The sequence below is a fragment of the Myotis yumanensis genome, unplaced genomic scaffold (assembly GCF_028538775.1).
Source record: "Myotis yumanensis isolate MYYU_CA2020_CCGP unplaced genomic scaffold, mMyoYum1.0.hap1 SCAF_5, whole genome shotgun sequence".
Lineage (NCBI taxonomy): Eukaryota > Metazoa > Chordata > Mammalia > Chiroptera > Vespertilionidae > Myotis > Myotis yumanensis.
The window spans coordinates 11,782,686-11,800,664 of NW_027223756.1; the positions used below are offsets into that span (position 1 = coordinate 11,782,686).

Consider the following 17,979-nt stretch of genomic DNA (forward strand, 5'->3'; position numbering starts at 1 on the left):
CTGTAGAACAGTTAATGTCCCCAGTGGCTCTTCCTCTGACAGTTCCTTCTGTGAAAATTAGCATCCCATAGCAAATGCAACCTTTGCAATCTCTCCCCATCCCCTTTCAGCTATATGCAGTGTGAAAAGCCATTAAGAGAAATCAAAATCTCAAAATTCCAGAACACAATCTGAGAACTATTTGGGGAAATAAAAAGGTCCAACAAAAGTTAATAACTGACAGAAAATGAAATCAGGGACTGGAAGTATATTCAATCACCTGTCCAGTCCAGTGACTGACACATCAGAATAGCAGATGCCCTTGATTTTCATGAAAACACTAACCATACAAAACTGTTGGAGGAAAGCAAATTAATTACAGTCTACCAGGACATGAAATGCAGGTTTCAACTGAGTTTTGTAAAAGAACATTTGAGTGTCTAATTATAAGAGCAGTAATTTTAGATAATACTTGCTATAAATTAGTTCTAAACTTATCTAATACATCAGTCAAATATATACATTTGGGCTACAAACATATGTGAGAAATTACTGACCTGCCCTCTTCTACCCGCCCCCTTTACCATCCTCAAGCTGGAGAAGGTGGCCAAGGAGTTTTATAGATGCTTTTCTATGTTGGGGTGGGAATCTTTCAGCAAATCTATAATAATAAAAGGGTAATATGCTAATTAGACCAGATGTCTTCCAGACGTCATTCTGGTCATCTTTCCTGATGAAGCCGGAACTGGAGGGAAGCCAGCCCGGGTCCCAGGTGCCTGCGGGTGGCCAGAGGAGGGAAGCCAAGGTGCCAGAGGGAAGCCGGTGCCGGCAGTCGGGGAAAGGAAGGCCTATTCTTGCACAAATTTTCGTGTATTGGGCCTTTAGTATAAATATAAAAAGCATGCAACATTCATTTGGAACTGAGCTAAAAGAGAACTCAAAGCCAGTTGAATATATAGGAATACGCCCTTTTTAGCATCCCAAATGGTCAATAATACCAACATCCTAGTTGTCACTAAATGGAGCCATAATTCCAGTTTTGTTGCTTAAAGTTAACAGCTTCAATCTCAGGATCTCTAAAGAGCTCCCGAGGCTCAGAAGTTTCTAGCTGGTTTCTGGAGTTCAGCTGACATGCAGCCACAGCAAGCTGAGAGATAATTGCCCAAGGTCACTCATGAGCAGCGGTAGAGAAAATCAAATCCAGGGGTCACACACGCTTATAAATGTTTTCATCTCAAGAACACCGAGAGAAAAAAATGCTTGGCAATATGCTAGTCCTCAAGTGTATTTATTATTTTCAATACAATAAGCATTCACCTAGTAAGAACCCAAGAGCCCAAATGAAAATAAATGATACTTATTAGTGAATAATGGTTTGTTCCAGTCTCTGGGTCCAAAATAAAGTAACCTCATCAAAAGATAAATACTGGCACTGCCCTTGGAAGTCAACAGGTAATGGCAAATAGGAACAAATGGAAATAAGTAAGAAAAACAGCGTAGAGAGTTGGAAGATTGATTTTTTCTTATAACAATGATATATTCTGTTCCCCCCCTCCCCCCAGCTCCTTGATTGGCTAGCACAATTACATTAAATATAAGAATTTTTCTTTGATAGATTCTGGTCCATTTCAATCATAGAGGGGCCTAAAAGAGGAAGAAAAATAGAACAGTTTCTGATAAGTATAATTTCTGGGAATGAAAAATGACATTTTTCCATTTCTATAGATACTATATGATTTTAGATGTAGCAGTGGTCTGGCCACCTCATTTCCCTTCCAGAGAAGTTGCTTTCAGACAGTAGGTTGGCCTCAAACCAAGAATATTTTTAGAGACATGTCTAGCAGAAATTTCCAATAAACAACCTGGTGTCCTGTTTAAGTTGTTTCTACTTGTCATTTGCCATGTAGACTGCATTTAAGGATATATAATTATCTAATGGAGGTCAACATCACGAAATAAGGCTAATCCTTAGGAAGGCTTAGAACCAAGAATGGGAAAGGAGTCATCAGTCTGGCATCTCCTCTCTTCCTCACCTCATCTAGCCTTTGTCTTTCTCCATGAAATGGATTTTTCTTTACACATGCCTCCTCACCCATACCCTGTAAAATAAAACCTGCCCCCCAAGTCAGCAGCTGTTCCAGAGGTTATGTCATTCTCTAAATTCAGACTCATAACTATAATAGAAGCTAAATGTTCTTATCTGGCCATATTCCATTATGTGAACTGAAAGAGTCAGAGTGGAGAATTGAAAAAAAAAAAAAATATATATATATATATAATTTATAAATTACATTTATATATACTACAGAATAAATATATAAGAAATACATATATAGATCCTTTCGGAGTTCATAAGCGTGATGATTGGGTGTTCACGCTGCTGTGTGAGATGTGCCACCCATAAGTCTTGTTACGCTTCCGGCACATGACCCGTCTGACGTAAAAGAAAAAAAAAAAAAAAAAAAAAAAAAAAAAAAAAAAAAAGAAATACATATAAATGTGTATTATAAATATATAATATATAACCACTATATCTTTTTTACTTAAAATGCTGTGGAGAAGTCTAAGCTTACTATCTAGAGACTCTGTATGCTTGGTTGAAGTGGTTTAGTGGTTGAGCATTGACCCATGAACCATGAGATCACAATTTGGTTCCAGGTCAAGGCACATGCCTGAGTTGTGAGCTCAATCCCCAGTGTGGGGCATGCAGGAGGCAGCTGATCAATGTTTCTCTCTCATCGTTGATGTTTCTCTCTCTCTCTCTCTCTCTCTCATATCAATAAAAAATATATTTTTAAAAAAGAAAAAGATGCCTGATAAGTTTTAATCATTCTGTCCCAGTTAGACATACGAGAGGAAGCCTTCTTGGACCCAACAGACATGATATGAAAAAAAAACAACAACAGAGGAATCTGGTCAACAGCAATACCAAGGCACTTAGCATATGGCCACATTAGAGCTGGCCAAGCTGAAGCCCACGTCATCACGGAGCACAGTAAAGTCATCCCCACTGTGCCGTGCCTACTCTACTGATCCACAAACTTGTGGGCATAGTCAATGGTTGTTGCTGATACCACTAAGTTTTAGATGGTTGCTGTACAGCCATACATAACCAGAACAACTATACAACCCACATATTCAATCTTTCTCAGCCTTTTAAGATACTTACATATATTTTTGTGGATGGCTGAAGTTCCTCCATTAGTAATTGTCACATAGGGTTATTTCTCTAAAAATAATTAATCTTATTTCAGCTGAATTAGCATGCATTTTGCTGTCATAATGGCTTAGTTTAAATACATATGCATATTTCAAATATATATATATACATATATGTGTGTGTATATGTATATGTGTAAAAATTTTTTGAAAGTATAGGGTTTTTTGCCTATGTTATCTTGGACAAGTAGTATTAACTTCTCTACATTTTATTTTACTTATATAAAAATTGAATAATATAAGCTATTTCATGGGACTCTGATATTTCAATAAAATAATATGCACAAAATGCCTTTCACAGTTGCTAACACATCATAGGTACTTACCAAATGGTAGCTCTTTGCAATGATAGTATTAATATATTTTCATTTTCATAACTATCTGTCATAAGAGCCAAATGTGCACAAACCCCTAAAGAAACTATTTCGGACACAGTAAAAATAAGTTTCCATTGAAAGGAGTAAAATCTGTGGAGATATTAAATTTTTACACCTGCTTTTATACCATTTGGAATTAGCTTGAGAAATCTTGTCAGTCCTTCACGAGTATGTCAGCTTGTTCTACCAGAAGGAAACCTCTTAACATTTTGAAGTTACCTCATCCTTATTGGAAACATTTGTGGAAAAGCATTTCACATATAGGAAGAGAAAGTAAACAAAGATAAATCATAGAAATTTAATCTGTCACAGATGCATTGAAAAGAGAAAACCTGTGAGGGAGGGGTAGAAGAATCGTGCAAATATTTCAATCAAATTAACATCAAGCATAAGTTAGAGGAGACTGGAAAGATAATTACCTGCCTAGAAAAGCAATTAAATTATGGTTTTGTTTTGTTTTTATTTTTTTAACAGCACATGCTGCTGTTAAAAAGACGGAATGGAAGTGTTCTTTCCAGTAATATAATATTTTAGGATTAACTTCTTTTGGGAGATACCTATAAATAAGAATATTTGAATGTTTGGTGTAAAGGTAGAGCCATGCATAATCAAAATAATGTGGACACAGCCCAGGCACACATAGGCATTCCACTTCACTAGATCTTGATCAGATGTTATTATTCTGCCTGCCCATAATAAAACGGTTCTTTTGAAACAAATGTTACCTTCCAATAGTTCCTCCTGCTTTATTGGAAAAGTGGAATCTGTGAATCTTTTCTTGGTAACTTTAGGCTGTTCATCTCGAATGATTATTCATTTTACTTTAGTCCTTTTTCAAGAGGGTGTCAAGCACTTTTATTTTTTGTCATAGAAACCATTAATTTGCATTTGAAAGGTGGGAAATTGGAAATAAAATCCTCAACTAATTATAATCAGTGGCTGCATCTCTGTGCAGAAGCCTGTGCATAGTCACAAAGATCAGAGAAGTTATGCACCTGTTTTATTCCTCTTTGTGTTTCAACAGCAGTGTGGAAACTTCTACACTTCATTTCTAACCATTTCCTGTCTATGTTTTATTGGCCTTTCATTAGTCTCTTCCACATTTCATTTCTCACCATTTCCTGTCTATGTTTCATTGGCCTTTCATTAATCAATATTTCTAATTCTCTTTCTTATAATTTCTCTCTTCTTCCTCTCCCCTTTAATTTTCTTTGTTGTTTTTTCTTATTGTGAGAAAAGGTACAGGATAAAAGAAGGACCTAATGAAGATGGTAGGGAGTGTATTCTCTAATCTATATTTCAACAGAAACTGAGAAAGATATATTCACTGAATATCGCTACAGAAATAGCAGACAAAGTATAAGTAGCTTCTAGTAATTAGTATCAATATAATTAGCTTTTATATTGATTATATCTCTGAAAGAAAACTATATTTTATAGGTAGTATTGCTAAAAGATGAAGAAAGCAGAGGAACTCTTTGTGGAACAGAAAAGTAAACCTGTAAAGGCTAGTCATCTATAAATAGGAAAAAAAATAAAGCCAACATGAAAAAAACAATCCAACAATGAACAGAAGTCATACAATTTCCTGTAGAAGGAGAGAGCTGAGTAATGAAAACTTAATATAAAGTAAAAGTGGTTGCAACAAAACAGGTTCAAATTTCAGGGGTCAAAAGATACAGAGAAAAGCATGTCCATAACAGAAAATAAAATAAATTAGTACAAATGAGGTTTGGTGAAGAAGCTCAGATCAAACAAAACAAAACCAAAAAAAACCCTCAAAAAATCACATTCATTCAAATTTAATCAAACCATCTTCAACTTAACCCACACTTCTATTTTGTATTTTAACAGTGTATACAGAAGCATTCTTGATCATAAAAATTTAATTTTTTGGCATTTGTAAAGAGTAAAGAGTAGTCACAATATGATCTTTAAATTACAAAGATCAAAACACAACAAACTTCAAGTGAGTTTCTGCATGTGAAAATAGGTGACCTATTAGGGTTGATTTCACATAATAAATCATCCATTAATATATCAGTATACACTTTCATCATAAATGTATCAAGAGGCTTTGGATCCAATATTCGACAATGCTGTTAAAATATATTTTAGCCATAGTACCTGCTCTAAGGATATGCTAATGGAATTTGATTAACTTTTTTAGGTCAGAAGAGCCTCTAACTCTGAGAGAGCATTAAATTATTATAAAATAAATTTAAGTCCATTTCAAACCTGCATGCTTTCCAGTCTAATTTTCATTAAGTAAAATTTTTAAAATAAATTTGTCTCAGGCTTCTGGCCCCATAAAGAGTCCCACTAAACACCCATAACAAAATACTTAACTACAAGAGAGAAGATATACTCAGACATTGACTTCTTATCTGTGGAATTAGAGTGGCAAAGCTAACAGCCAAAGAATGAGAGAAACACTGTGCTAATAGATATTTCAACTATTTCCCTTGGAAATGGCAAGACTAATATAAGCTTGCAATAACGCTAATGAATCTTATTAGCTTTTCAAGATGATGATGATGATGATGATGATTACCCTAGGTTGAAAATAGGATTGCTAGAAAGAATATTGTGCAAGATGTTCTCTGAAATTATAAATGAAATATGTGATCTTCCATATGTACAATATTCCTTCCAGACAATGAGCAAGGTCGCAGCTATTTCTTTGGTACATAATAACAGAAAGATCATTCTAATCATGCAAATTCAATTCTGGTCATTGTTTCCGTGAAATACATATGAGAAACAGCATATATGCTTTCTTTTCTCATTTCTGCAATATTGCTTTTTATCTGAGAAATCCTCTCTCCCCCAATATAGGGAGAAATTAGCTCATATATAACAATGAATTAAGCCATCCTCAAAATTTAGTTTGGGTAAATTTAAGTAGGTTTAATTCTTACTCTAGAATGTGGTTTTATGTAAAAAAAAAAAAAAAAAAAAAAAAACCAAAACACCTAAATTAAAAATCCCCTGAAGTGTAATGAGATTGCTCACCTCATGTCATTACATTTGTTTAAAAATGGCAGTCCTCTATTTTCAATAAAGTTGATGTCAACCATGTTATCCTTAGCTGTAATACCTTGATAAACAGCAGGTGGGTTTAGGCTATTATCATTTCAAGCCACTGTTATAAATATTTATAAAAGTTCCTATTTCAATAAGACAAGTTATTTTCTCCCAACCAGTATGGTGCATGAATAAGCAGTCTTTAATATTATGAAACTCTGTAGAACAGTATATATAGCCTTCCATCCTGATTGAGCTCCAAGATAGAAAATAAATAAAGAAGAAAGAACGTGCCCTAGCCAGTTTGATCCAGTGAATAGAGCTTTGACCTGTGGACCAGACCTAAGGGTCCTGGGTTTGACTCTGGTCAAGGGCATGCACCTTGGTTGCAGGCTCCCCCCCCAGCCCAGGCCCTGGTCAGGGCACGTACAGAGGGCAATCAATTGAAGTGTCTCTTTAACATCAATGTTTCTCTTGGTCTTTTCCTCTCTCTAAAAAGTCAATGAAAAAATATCCTTGGGTGAGGATTTAAAAGATGAAGAAGACGAAGACGAAGACAAAGACAAAGAAGAGGAAGAGGAAGAGGAAGAGGAAGAGGAAGAAAGAACACAATCAACAGTTGGGGTGATTAATGAGAAATGTGTCACCTAAACTTTAGCCAATATTTGTTCCATAATTTCAAATCTCTTCCTATTAAATGAAATTATTTAATGTAATTAATTGTGACTTTCCTTAAGGTCACATACAAGCAACTTCCCTCCATCCATCCCAACTGTCTTTCAAAGGGACTATTATGAGGCTTGTCTGCTTTATCACACATCAGAGGAGAACCATGCAGTTTAAAATGAACTGTTGGGACTTGTCTGGGGTAAATAATGACTCCTTCATTCAAAAAAATTATCTCTAGGATGCCATTTCTATGCCAGGCAGTTTGTTTTGAGTGTTCAACTCTTCCAGGGCTCAATCTTAAAAGAACTTACTGACTTTTTTTTTTACACAGCTGCTTAGCAGTCAGCATATAGTCTCAATAGGGTATGATCTTCTAATATGGTGACTTTAAAAGGGGAAAAAGCAGTGGTGCAAAGGAGTTGGATCAGAAGTCAGTAAAAATGGATTCAAAGTTTGTCCTTTTTTTGAGCTGTATGATCTTGGGCATGTCACTTACCCAATCTGGGCCTTACTCTCATTTGTTAGATTGGTGAGTGATGAAGATGACCCTTGATCTTTGAAATGATACCATGCTTCCTTTAATCACGTTATGTCATTTTGTCTATGATTCTAATTTAGAATTTTTCAATTAATATTGATTAATACAATAGATTTCCAACTGATCTATATTTTCAATTCCTTCTGAGTATTATTTTGTCTGATGTCCCTATATTTGCTTCCAAAAGCATTGCTTTCATCATGCATTTACCAGTGATTCTTAAAATTCATGATTTCAGATTGGGTGAGCATTTGCCCTATTGAAGGGGACAGCTGTTACTTGGCTCAATCGATCGCTTACCCCATTGGAAAGTTTCAACAGTAGACTAGGAGAAGCGGAGGGCCAAATTAGCGAATTAGAAGACAGGAAAGCAAAACACACCCAAACTGGACAGCAATTGGAGAAAAAAATTAAAAGACAGGAGGAGAGCCTAAGGGAGCTTTGGGACAACATGAAACTAAGCAACATATGAATAATAGGGGTGCCAGAACAACAGGAAGAGGAACAGGGTTAGAAAACCTATTTGAAGAAATAATGTCAGAAAACTTCCCTGAGGTGGGGAAGAAAAAAGTCACACAAGCACAGAGCGTCCCAAACAAGATGAACCCGAAAAGACCCACACCAAGACACCTCGTAATCATGATGGCAAATGTTCAGGACAAAGAGAGAATCTTAAAGGCTGCAAGAGAGAGACAAAAAGTTACATACAAGGGATCTCCCATTAGATTATCAAATGATTTCTCAACAGAAACACATCAGGTCAGAAAGGAATGGAAGGAAATTTACAAAGTGATGCAAACCAAGGGACTGAATCCAAGAATACTCTATCCAGCAAGGCTATAATTCAAAATTGAAGGGGAAATAAGGAGCTTTCCAGACAAAAAAAGGCTAGAGTTTATCACTTTATATATAATATGAAGTTTATTTTAAGATGCACAATATGAGCTTCTAACAACATGAATTCTCCTCACAAAATCTTCAATTCTGGGTACACATAGAACAATATTTCCATTACATTTTCCATTGTTATGAACAACAACTTTCTCTTTCTTATATTATTTGCCTGAAATATGCATACTTCTTCAAGGGTACAATTTAAATCCCAGTGGAAGAATGCTAATCCTGACAGGTCAGTAAAATCACTTGGATAAGTCAAAACTGATCCATTCTTTTAGATGTCATTTTTAATCAGTGATTTAAATTTGAGTTCTCAAACACAAAACATAAGTAGCTAATGGCTGCCAAAAAAATAATGAAGGAAAAATGTTATGGTAACAAGAAATTAGTTTTTAAGTGTCACTGCATTCAGTACGTTTTAATCCACTGTTATTCAAACATTCAGGAAAAATGTACACATGGGTCCTTTTTATAGTATTGCTCAACAAGAATGAAAATTAATGAATAGTAGAAATGAAAATGAATATCTCTGGGAACATTAAGCTACTTGAATCATTTGTAATCCCATTAAATTGTATGAATGTTCTCAGACCTGTTTCTCTTAGAAAAATGCTAAATCAGAGGATAGAAAGTAGAAACCTATAGGCCATATCTTGTGTACACATATTATATATATTAGAGAGAGAGAGAGAGCGAGAGAGGGGAGGGCGGGGAGGGGAGAGAGAGATTGAGACATTATTATTTTTTTTGAGGTTGTTGTTGAAATTACTAAGTTGCCTACTTTGAAAAATTCTGTAGATTTTTACAAATGCACTGGATTCTGACTTCTCTTAAATAATGGGAAAATCTGGAAATAACTAACTAACCCTAAGTCACCCCTCTCCCTTTATATCTTAAGATGTTTTTTAATTTATTTTCAGTGTTGACACTAATTAGTTAACTCTAATCTAAAGCATGCCACATGATTTCAAATGTGTTCATTACTTCATTTTTATGTCCATTTAAGGACAAAGATTGAAAAACCTCTTATACAGGCGTTCAGCATATTCTGGGTGAATTGTTCATAATCAGGGTTCTGGTACTCTAGAGCAGCGGTTTTCAACCAGTGTAACACCAGAGGCACACTGGTGTGCTGCAAGAATTTTTAAAATATACAATATCTGACCTCTTTTCCCTTAGACTGTCAAATTTTAAAAACGTAAACAGACAACATAACAATAGCTGTTCACTGTGAATAAATAAAAATCGTACTTATTTTTTGTCAGATCAGCAAAAATATATTTTGTGATGTGCTGCAGAATCTTAGTAATTAGTTTATGTGTGCCATGAGATTAAAAGGGTTGAAATCGCTGCTCCAGAAGTTGGTAGGCTATGGAGCAGTGATGGCGAACCTATGACACGCGTGTCAAAGGTGACACGCGAACTCATTTTTTGGTTGATTTTTCTTTGTTAAATGGCATTTAAATATATAAAATAAACATCAAAAATATAAATCTTTGTTTTACTATGGTTGCAAATATAAAAAAATTTCTGTATGTGACACAGCACCAGAGTTAAGTTAGGGTTTTTCAAAATGCTGACAGGCCGAGCTCAAAAGTTTCGCCATCACTGCTATGGAGACTATGAATACAGGCTCTGCAATCAGGCAAGCTAGATTTAATGTTTCCCCCACCTATTAACCATGTGAAGTGTGAACTGTTGTTTCCATTTATTAAGCCTCAGCTTCCTCACCTATAAAATGGGTCAATACTTTCTGTATTGTAATGTTATAAGTATTAAATTCAATACTTGCAATATTAGAAATTTTCTTGAGAAATTCATGAATAACTTATTGGCAAATTGTTTATTATTATTATTATTATTATTATTATTATTATTATTGATTTACTATGAAGAAACAATAGAATGTATAAGTTTCTCCCCCCCCCCCCTTCTTTACAATGTTCAGTAGGGTATACAGGTCTGTATCCCCAAGTTCTAGGTTTTCCTTATCCCTATAGGGTATTTTTTAAATATATTTTTATGTATTTCAGAGAGAGAAAGGGAGAGGGAGAGAGAGATAGAAACTTCAATAATGAGAAAGAATCATCAATTGGCTGCCTCCTATATGCCCCCTGTCGGGGATCCAGCTTGCACCCTTGGCATGTGCCCTGACCAGGAATCCACCTCCTGGTTCCTGGTTCCTGGGTTGATGCTCAGCCAACTAAGCTACACTAGCCAGGGCTAACTATGCATTTATTGAGTGACCATATGCCCCAGTTTGCCTACATCCCTCTCTATATCTATTTTTCTAGCATAATTATTAATAGTGCCCCAGTCCATTTTACTCTTAAAAAGTGACATGGTTTGTATGATAAATTATACAGTAAAACCATATAAAAATCAGGCAACACAGTTTTCTCACTGTTGATTGTGCTAGTTGTTTGGTATTCCCAAGACTTAAATAAAATATTTTCCCCTCAATAACTCACATTTAACTCCATCTCTCTTTAAGCACTAATTTAACCAATTATTTCTACATCCATTACCTTTCATTCATCACCAATGAACTGTGTGCTGAAACACCTGTTTTTAGTTTATCCTTGAACATATAATATATCCTGCACCCCAAACTTAAGTGTTGAGGATTTTTACTGTTACATAGGAGTGTCAGAGATATAATTCGTTACCATTAAAATCATGTTACTAAGGATTACTTTTCAATCAGTTTGTCAAATTTAACCTATACATACTAGAAGGCATGAAAAATTGGCAAAGAGTAATAGCTTCATTGTCTTACTTAACAAGGTGTTAGTATGCATTCCTAGCAAGGGAATTAAATGGATTAAGCACCTCAAAAAGGTGTTGAAAAGGGGCCCTAGATAAAAGCAGGAACTAGGTGGCTACCCATAAAATTATGAGTTTTATCTTCCTGTCACCTGATGAAAGAAAAGAGAATTTGGACCTGTCTCTTAAACCAGAGATGGAGATGAAAAGGTGCTTTTCTAATTTAAATAACACATGAGAGCGGAAGTCACTCCATGGATTTGTAGAAGGAGTTCAGTGGGAAAACCAGTGGCAAGATTTGCAAAAATAACAACAAAGAAAACCTCTGATCTCCGTTTGTGAGGGAGATTTCCCTCCTGGAACGAAGTATGTTCTACAGGAAGAATTTACCTTTCGGATAGTATGGCAGAACATATTTATAGTTCAAAATAAATACTACCCTGTATTATCTGTTATACATGTATTACAAAATTATTTTGAGGTAGTTTTTATTTATTATTTGTTGTTGCATCCGTTCTTTTCTTTCTTGCAACACAAAACTAACCTCATAGCATCTTAAACTGCAAAGAATCTAACCATACATTTTGGTCAGTACACCTAAAGTTTGTTTTGTTTTCCTGCTGGGCATTTACTAAATAAGCAATGTGTCTATGTTGTGCATTTCAAATTTCATTAAATGTCATTTTGTCCAACACTCTTTTAAGTTAATTTAATTGGCCAAGCTTCCAACAATGAACCTTGAAAATGAATTTTAGCCTGCATCTTTAGGTACTGTCTCCAGGAAATTTTTTCTGCTTCCATGATTACAAGGCTGAGATTTTATAGGACACATGTGGAATCTTTCACTAAATATAAATGTGTAGGTCCTATCTCTACTTAGCTTCAATCAATAATATTTCTAGACTTGTTAATATCTATTTAAAAACATTCTAAAACAGTGGTTCTCAACCTTCCTAATGCCGCGACCCTTTAATATAGTTCATGTTGTGGTGACCCCCAACCATAAAATTATTTTTTGTTGCTACTTCATTACTTCATAATTTTTCTACTGTTATGAATCCTAATGTAAATATCTGATATGCAGGATGTATTTTCAGGGGTCGCGACCCACAGGTTGAGAACCACTGCTCTAAAACTTCAGAGTTTGTTTTTTTCATAGAGAATTCTCTGCCATAAGGTAACTGAATCAAACTCTACCTCTCATGAAAACACCACAGATGGTCTTCAGCCCTGAATCTTGTCCTCAGCCATTTAAACACGTCTTTGGGCATTTCACAGCCCTCTTCTCACACCCCCTTTGGAACTATTCTAGTCATTGCTGATGTTAATTGATCTCATCAGTCATAATCTTCTTCTCCTGGCCAACCTGTGGCCAACCTGGCTTTTTTCCAAGGAGAATGGCTTCCTGCCCCCTTTGCCCCACCCCCCAGGAAAACATCAGAAAAACTGCCCTTCAAATGTGTACAGTGTTTTCTAGAAAGCATCCATTTCATGATAAACCACATTCAAACCATAGGAAATAGAACCCCCACACACTGATTGTGGGAATGTGTAACAGTATGTCACTTTGAAAAACTATCTGGCATTTCCTCAAAAATTAAATGTAGTTACCATCTGATTCAGCAATTTCACTCCTTGTTATAAATCTAAGAGAAAGAAAAACCTATATTCACACAAAGCTTATACATGAATGCATTAGCTAAATACCCCAAAAGGTAGAAACAACCCAAATATCCATCAACTGAGAATGGATAAATAAACATGTTATATCCATACAATGGAGTATTATTCAGCCACAAAAAATGAGAAGTGCCGTTACACGTGGAGTGAAACTTGTAAATACTATACAAAGTCAAAGAACTTGTCACAAATTGTGACATATTGTATGATTTCATTTATATGACATGTCCAGAATAGGCAAATTTATACAAACAGCAAGTGCATACATTAGTGTTTGCCTCAGAAGGAAGGATGATGAAAAGGAATAAGGAGTGACTATTAATGGAAAAGAAGTTTCTTTTAGGATAGAAGTGGTGATGGCTGTACAAATCTGTGAATATACTTTGAATTATATACTTTAAAATGAGTAAATTGTATGATAAATAAATTAAGTTGTTATAGTTAAAGAAGAGTGTAAAGTAGCATGAGATACACATGTGCATATATACTAATGTATTCTATATTATGAACAATAACCAACTTGAGAATTTATTTTTTTCAACTAACATTAATTGAGCACCTAGAAAAGCAAGAGGAATATACTGAATATAAGAAATAATTAAAAAATTAAAAATTTAACTTTTAAAAAGAATGAAGTAAATAAAGTGCAAGTAAATCTAGAGAAGAGATGTGGCATATCTTCAGTGTAATCTTAGCTCCAGCGGTCAATAGAGTAACCTCAACCTGGACACTTAACCACCATCAGTCAAAGGCCACCTGTCTCTGCTAACTCCCCTCGGCAATGCAAATGCACTATTCCTACTTGTCAACTATTCCAGAACATTTGGGTCACTTTTGATGTTTGAATAATTATAGTGTTTATTTAATTTAAATAGAAAAGAGTGGAAAACGCCTTTCAAAAATTAAACTGATTTAATCAAACTATGCATTTTTTTTAAATAGAAAAGAAATACATTCACCACACCTGCGCACACTACAATAGAAAAGGTGAGTGCCTATTGCAGAACAAAACAGAGTGTCAAAATCAGGGCTGCATTTTCAATTTTGTGCCTATTCCTACTGTTTTAAGATATTTTCTGCCGAAACCGGTTTGGCTCAGTGGATAGAACGTCGGCCTGCGGACTGGAAGGTCCCAGGTTCGATTCCGGTCAAGGGCATGTACCTTGGTTGTGGGCACATCCCCAGTAGGAGATGTGCAGGAGGCAGCTGATCGATGTTTCTCTCTCATCGATGTTTCTAACTCTCTATTTCTCTCCCTTTCTCTCTGTAAAAAATCAATAAAATATATTTTTTTTAAAAAAGATATTTTCTTTCTATTCTGGTCAATAACAAATAATTCAAATTTCCTTTCCCCAAGAGTGTTTGCAGTCCACAATCCTCATCTTCTTTGTCAAGCAACTTCATTTTCAAAGTTGCAAAGCCCACAGAACCATTACTCCTAAACTCGCAGAGAGCAGTGCTCTGAAGGTTGACAGACCTGGCCCCAAACCCAGCTCTGCCTTCCCTCCACGTGCCTCGTGACTCTGGCCAGTTACTTCACCTGAGTCTCAGTTTCAGTAGCAAATGCTCTTAAGTTGCCTAATCCATCCATTCTCCTCTTGTCCTTAGATATGAACACCAATTAATTGGGGTTATCGGTGCGCCCAGTTAGTACTCAGCTTTCCCTGGGTGAGTCGGTGAGAAGTACGGGGATGTTTCTCAGTGGAGCTTCCAATAAATCTTTCCAAAAAGGGCAGAGTCCCTGGCATTGCATTTTGGTTCTTCGTTCTTTACCTTTCCCCTTGGCGCTTGCTGAGGATGTAGACACAGTACCTGGAGGAGAAGCAGCCGGATTGCCCATGAGGAAACACATCCCTTACTAAGGATGGAGAAGAAGGAAGATCAAAGGATTTCTCCCAACATCAATGGAGTAAACCCACCAGTCCTGGACACCGTACCTATAAACTACATCTCATTTGCTTAAGCTCCTGTTCTCTGCGTTTCCCATTCCTTGAAACAGACCACATTCTATTAGTTTCCTTTTCCGATTCTATCTGAAGAACATAATTGTACCGATCTCTGTGTTTTTTCATTGGCACAATGCTTAGCACACTGTGTCATAAAATGTGTACTATTAATATTATGAGCAGGGGTCCTATCACAAACCTTACATGACAAGCATCTCTGATACCTAATATCTGAGGCAAGACATGCATGGGAAAGAGACACGTGTGTGTAAAACCAACCATAGAGATATACATCTTAAAATCTGATTGGTTTCCAGCCACACTTCCCTTTAGCGAGGGAAGACTTCCATATTATACACTTCACCTTGGAGCCACTACCGTTCTCCCATGGTCCCGAAGAAGTCAATAAGCAATTGATAAATTTTCTGTCACAGTGGGCAATTAATAGGAGTTACACAGCATCGGTTACATCAATTTTCCTGTATCTGAGGAGCAAAAAAAATTGATTTCACAAACTTACTGGTGCGTATTGATTCAATGTCTATCTTTAGGCTATTTCTATTTAATGCTTTTGTGCAGTCATTGAAAAAGCGTCTCAGGACTGTCAAATAAAATCTAGTTCTGTGGAGTTTTTATCTATTACTTGGCTTTGCAAGTACTTTTGGTATCAGTAATGCACTTTCAAGCTGTGGGATGTGGATAATTCTCACTCTTAAAATATTTTCATACCTGGCAAATAAGAAGAGGAAACAGCTAAACATTATTCACTTAAGTCTGAAATCTCAGATGACACATTTGTAGAGGTATTAGAGTATGTGTTATTTTGGGGGTAAAAAAGAATAGGATTTGTGTGTTTTAAGCCTCACTCTTGGGTTTCAGTAAATGTTTTGAGATAAAGGAATACAAATCTATTTCTAACACTTTGTTATCAGAAGTGCTCTGCTTGCTCATCTTCCCAAGGAGGCCTGGGTAGCATTCAACGAGAAGGGAGGCATCTGGATATATATTATATTCAGCAATAATAGACCTTAAAAACATTTCTAAAAATTTCCTTTTTGAAATATTTCCCTGTAAACAAATGTGGATGAACAGTTCATTTCTGTGTCAGATACATTCTTGGGATAATAGTGTGAGCAAGACAGACAGGACTCCTGCCCTCATGTAGGTTATACTCAATAGAAGTCCAGGTGGATGAAGAAGGGGAAGACAGACAAATAAACAGCATAATTTCAAATCGTGTTAATGTTGTGAGGAATAGCATCAGAATCTAACAATGGAAGAGACTGTGAGTGGGAATTTGCTATCTAGTTAGGGTGGTGAAAAAGTCTTTTCAGATGAGGTGACATGTGAGCTAAAACCTGAATGACATGAAGAGGGCTATACAAAAACTGGGAGATGAAAATTCTAGAAAGAATAGACTGTGCAAAGGCCCGTAAGGCAGGATAAAGCTTGCTTGGGTTGTTCAAGGCCCAGACAGAAAAGCTGGTGTCTGGAGTGAGCAAGGGGTAAATAATAGAGAATAAAATAAGAGTTAACAACTGAAGCAGATCATGAACATCTTACAGACGGTGATAAAAACATGTGGATTTTATTTTATGTGACATGAGTAGCCACCACAGGATACTAGGCATGAAAGCTACTGGACATGATTCATATCATGTTTCTTTAATTCCAATGTCCCTACTTAATCCTATATTTCCTAGGAATTAGTTAACATTATTTTAAAAATATAAAGAATGCAATTGTTGCCCTGACCAGTGTGGTTGGGCGTTATCCCATGCACCTCAAGGTTGCAGGTTCAATTCCCGGTCATAACAGTCCAGGCATGCTAAGATATTTGCATATGAGCCTTCCAAATAGTGATTAATGTAGACAGAGAGAAGAGCTTGAGAAACACTAACCCCTGTGACACATTTCAAAGTCACAGCAACTTTCAACCTCAAGCTCATCAAAACTATTACATTCAACTTGATAGGTGACCAAGAAATCCTTTTCCAAACCCTGGGATAGAAAAATCTAAAGTGTATACACAACACCCCTGACTTATTCACAGCAGCATTCCCCCTGAAGCCCATTATTTCCTTGATGACGAGGTAAACATTCAAGCATATGGCTGCATTCAATAAAACAGCAGTTACGCTACGTATATTTCCATTTTAGAACAACAAAATTTATAGTGTGGGATTTATTTTCTAATTGAAATTTACTATCATTTCTTCCTGAGACATTATTCCTAGAGATGTAAAAGTATTTTATGTTTCAGCCATTGCAATTTTATTCTTTATAATTAATAACACAATCACTGTGTGTTTCTCATTTTGATGTATTACAGGGGTCCTGACAGTTGGGAGAGTTTGTAAAATGTGTTGTGTTTTGTTGCTTAATACCTTATTAGAAAAACTGTCTTGCCTCCAAGTTAGTTCCATTTGCTACATTACAATAGACTGTAAGTTATTTTGACAAGGAAGCAGAAAAAGGAAGTCTATACTTATAAATATAAATTAAGCGCCCAGACAATAGAGAACATGTAAAATTATTCCATAACCCACTGATGATTGAGAATCCTGATCAGCATAAGCATAAAACTCAAACACAGGCCATTTTCTTTTTCCTCTGATATCTTTATGAACATAATCAAGACTTTCATACAGTCCTTATTGGCCAATATTATAAACACTGTTAATGTTTATGAACACATATAACTCATTTCCATTGTTAGCATTTACATATCCTTAAAAATAAATCCCCTGCAATTCTGCTCAATTTAAAGATTTTTAAGAATTTATCATAACCTGTACTCCTCTGTGAGAATAACAAAATAAGCTTAATTCATGTTTATGTGTGATTATATAGGATAAAATATTCATAAAATAGATTGTAA

The 17,979-nt window shown here is 35.7% G+C and overlaps 1 non-coding gene across 1 annotated transcript; it reads left to right on the plus strand.

Moving 5' to 3' along the window:
* Window positions 1-2,315: 2,315 nt before the first annotated feature.
* Window positions 2,316-2,419, plus strand: LOC139011955 (small nucleolar RNA U13). The gene has a single exon (XR_011471756.1). It is a non-coding gene; the product is annotated as a small nucleolar RNA U13 (small nucleolar RNA).
* Window positions 2,420-17,979: the final 15,560 nt, after the last annotated feature.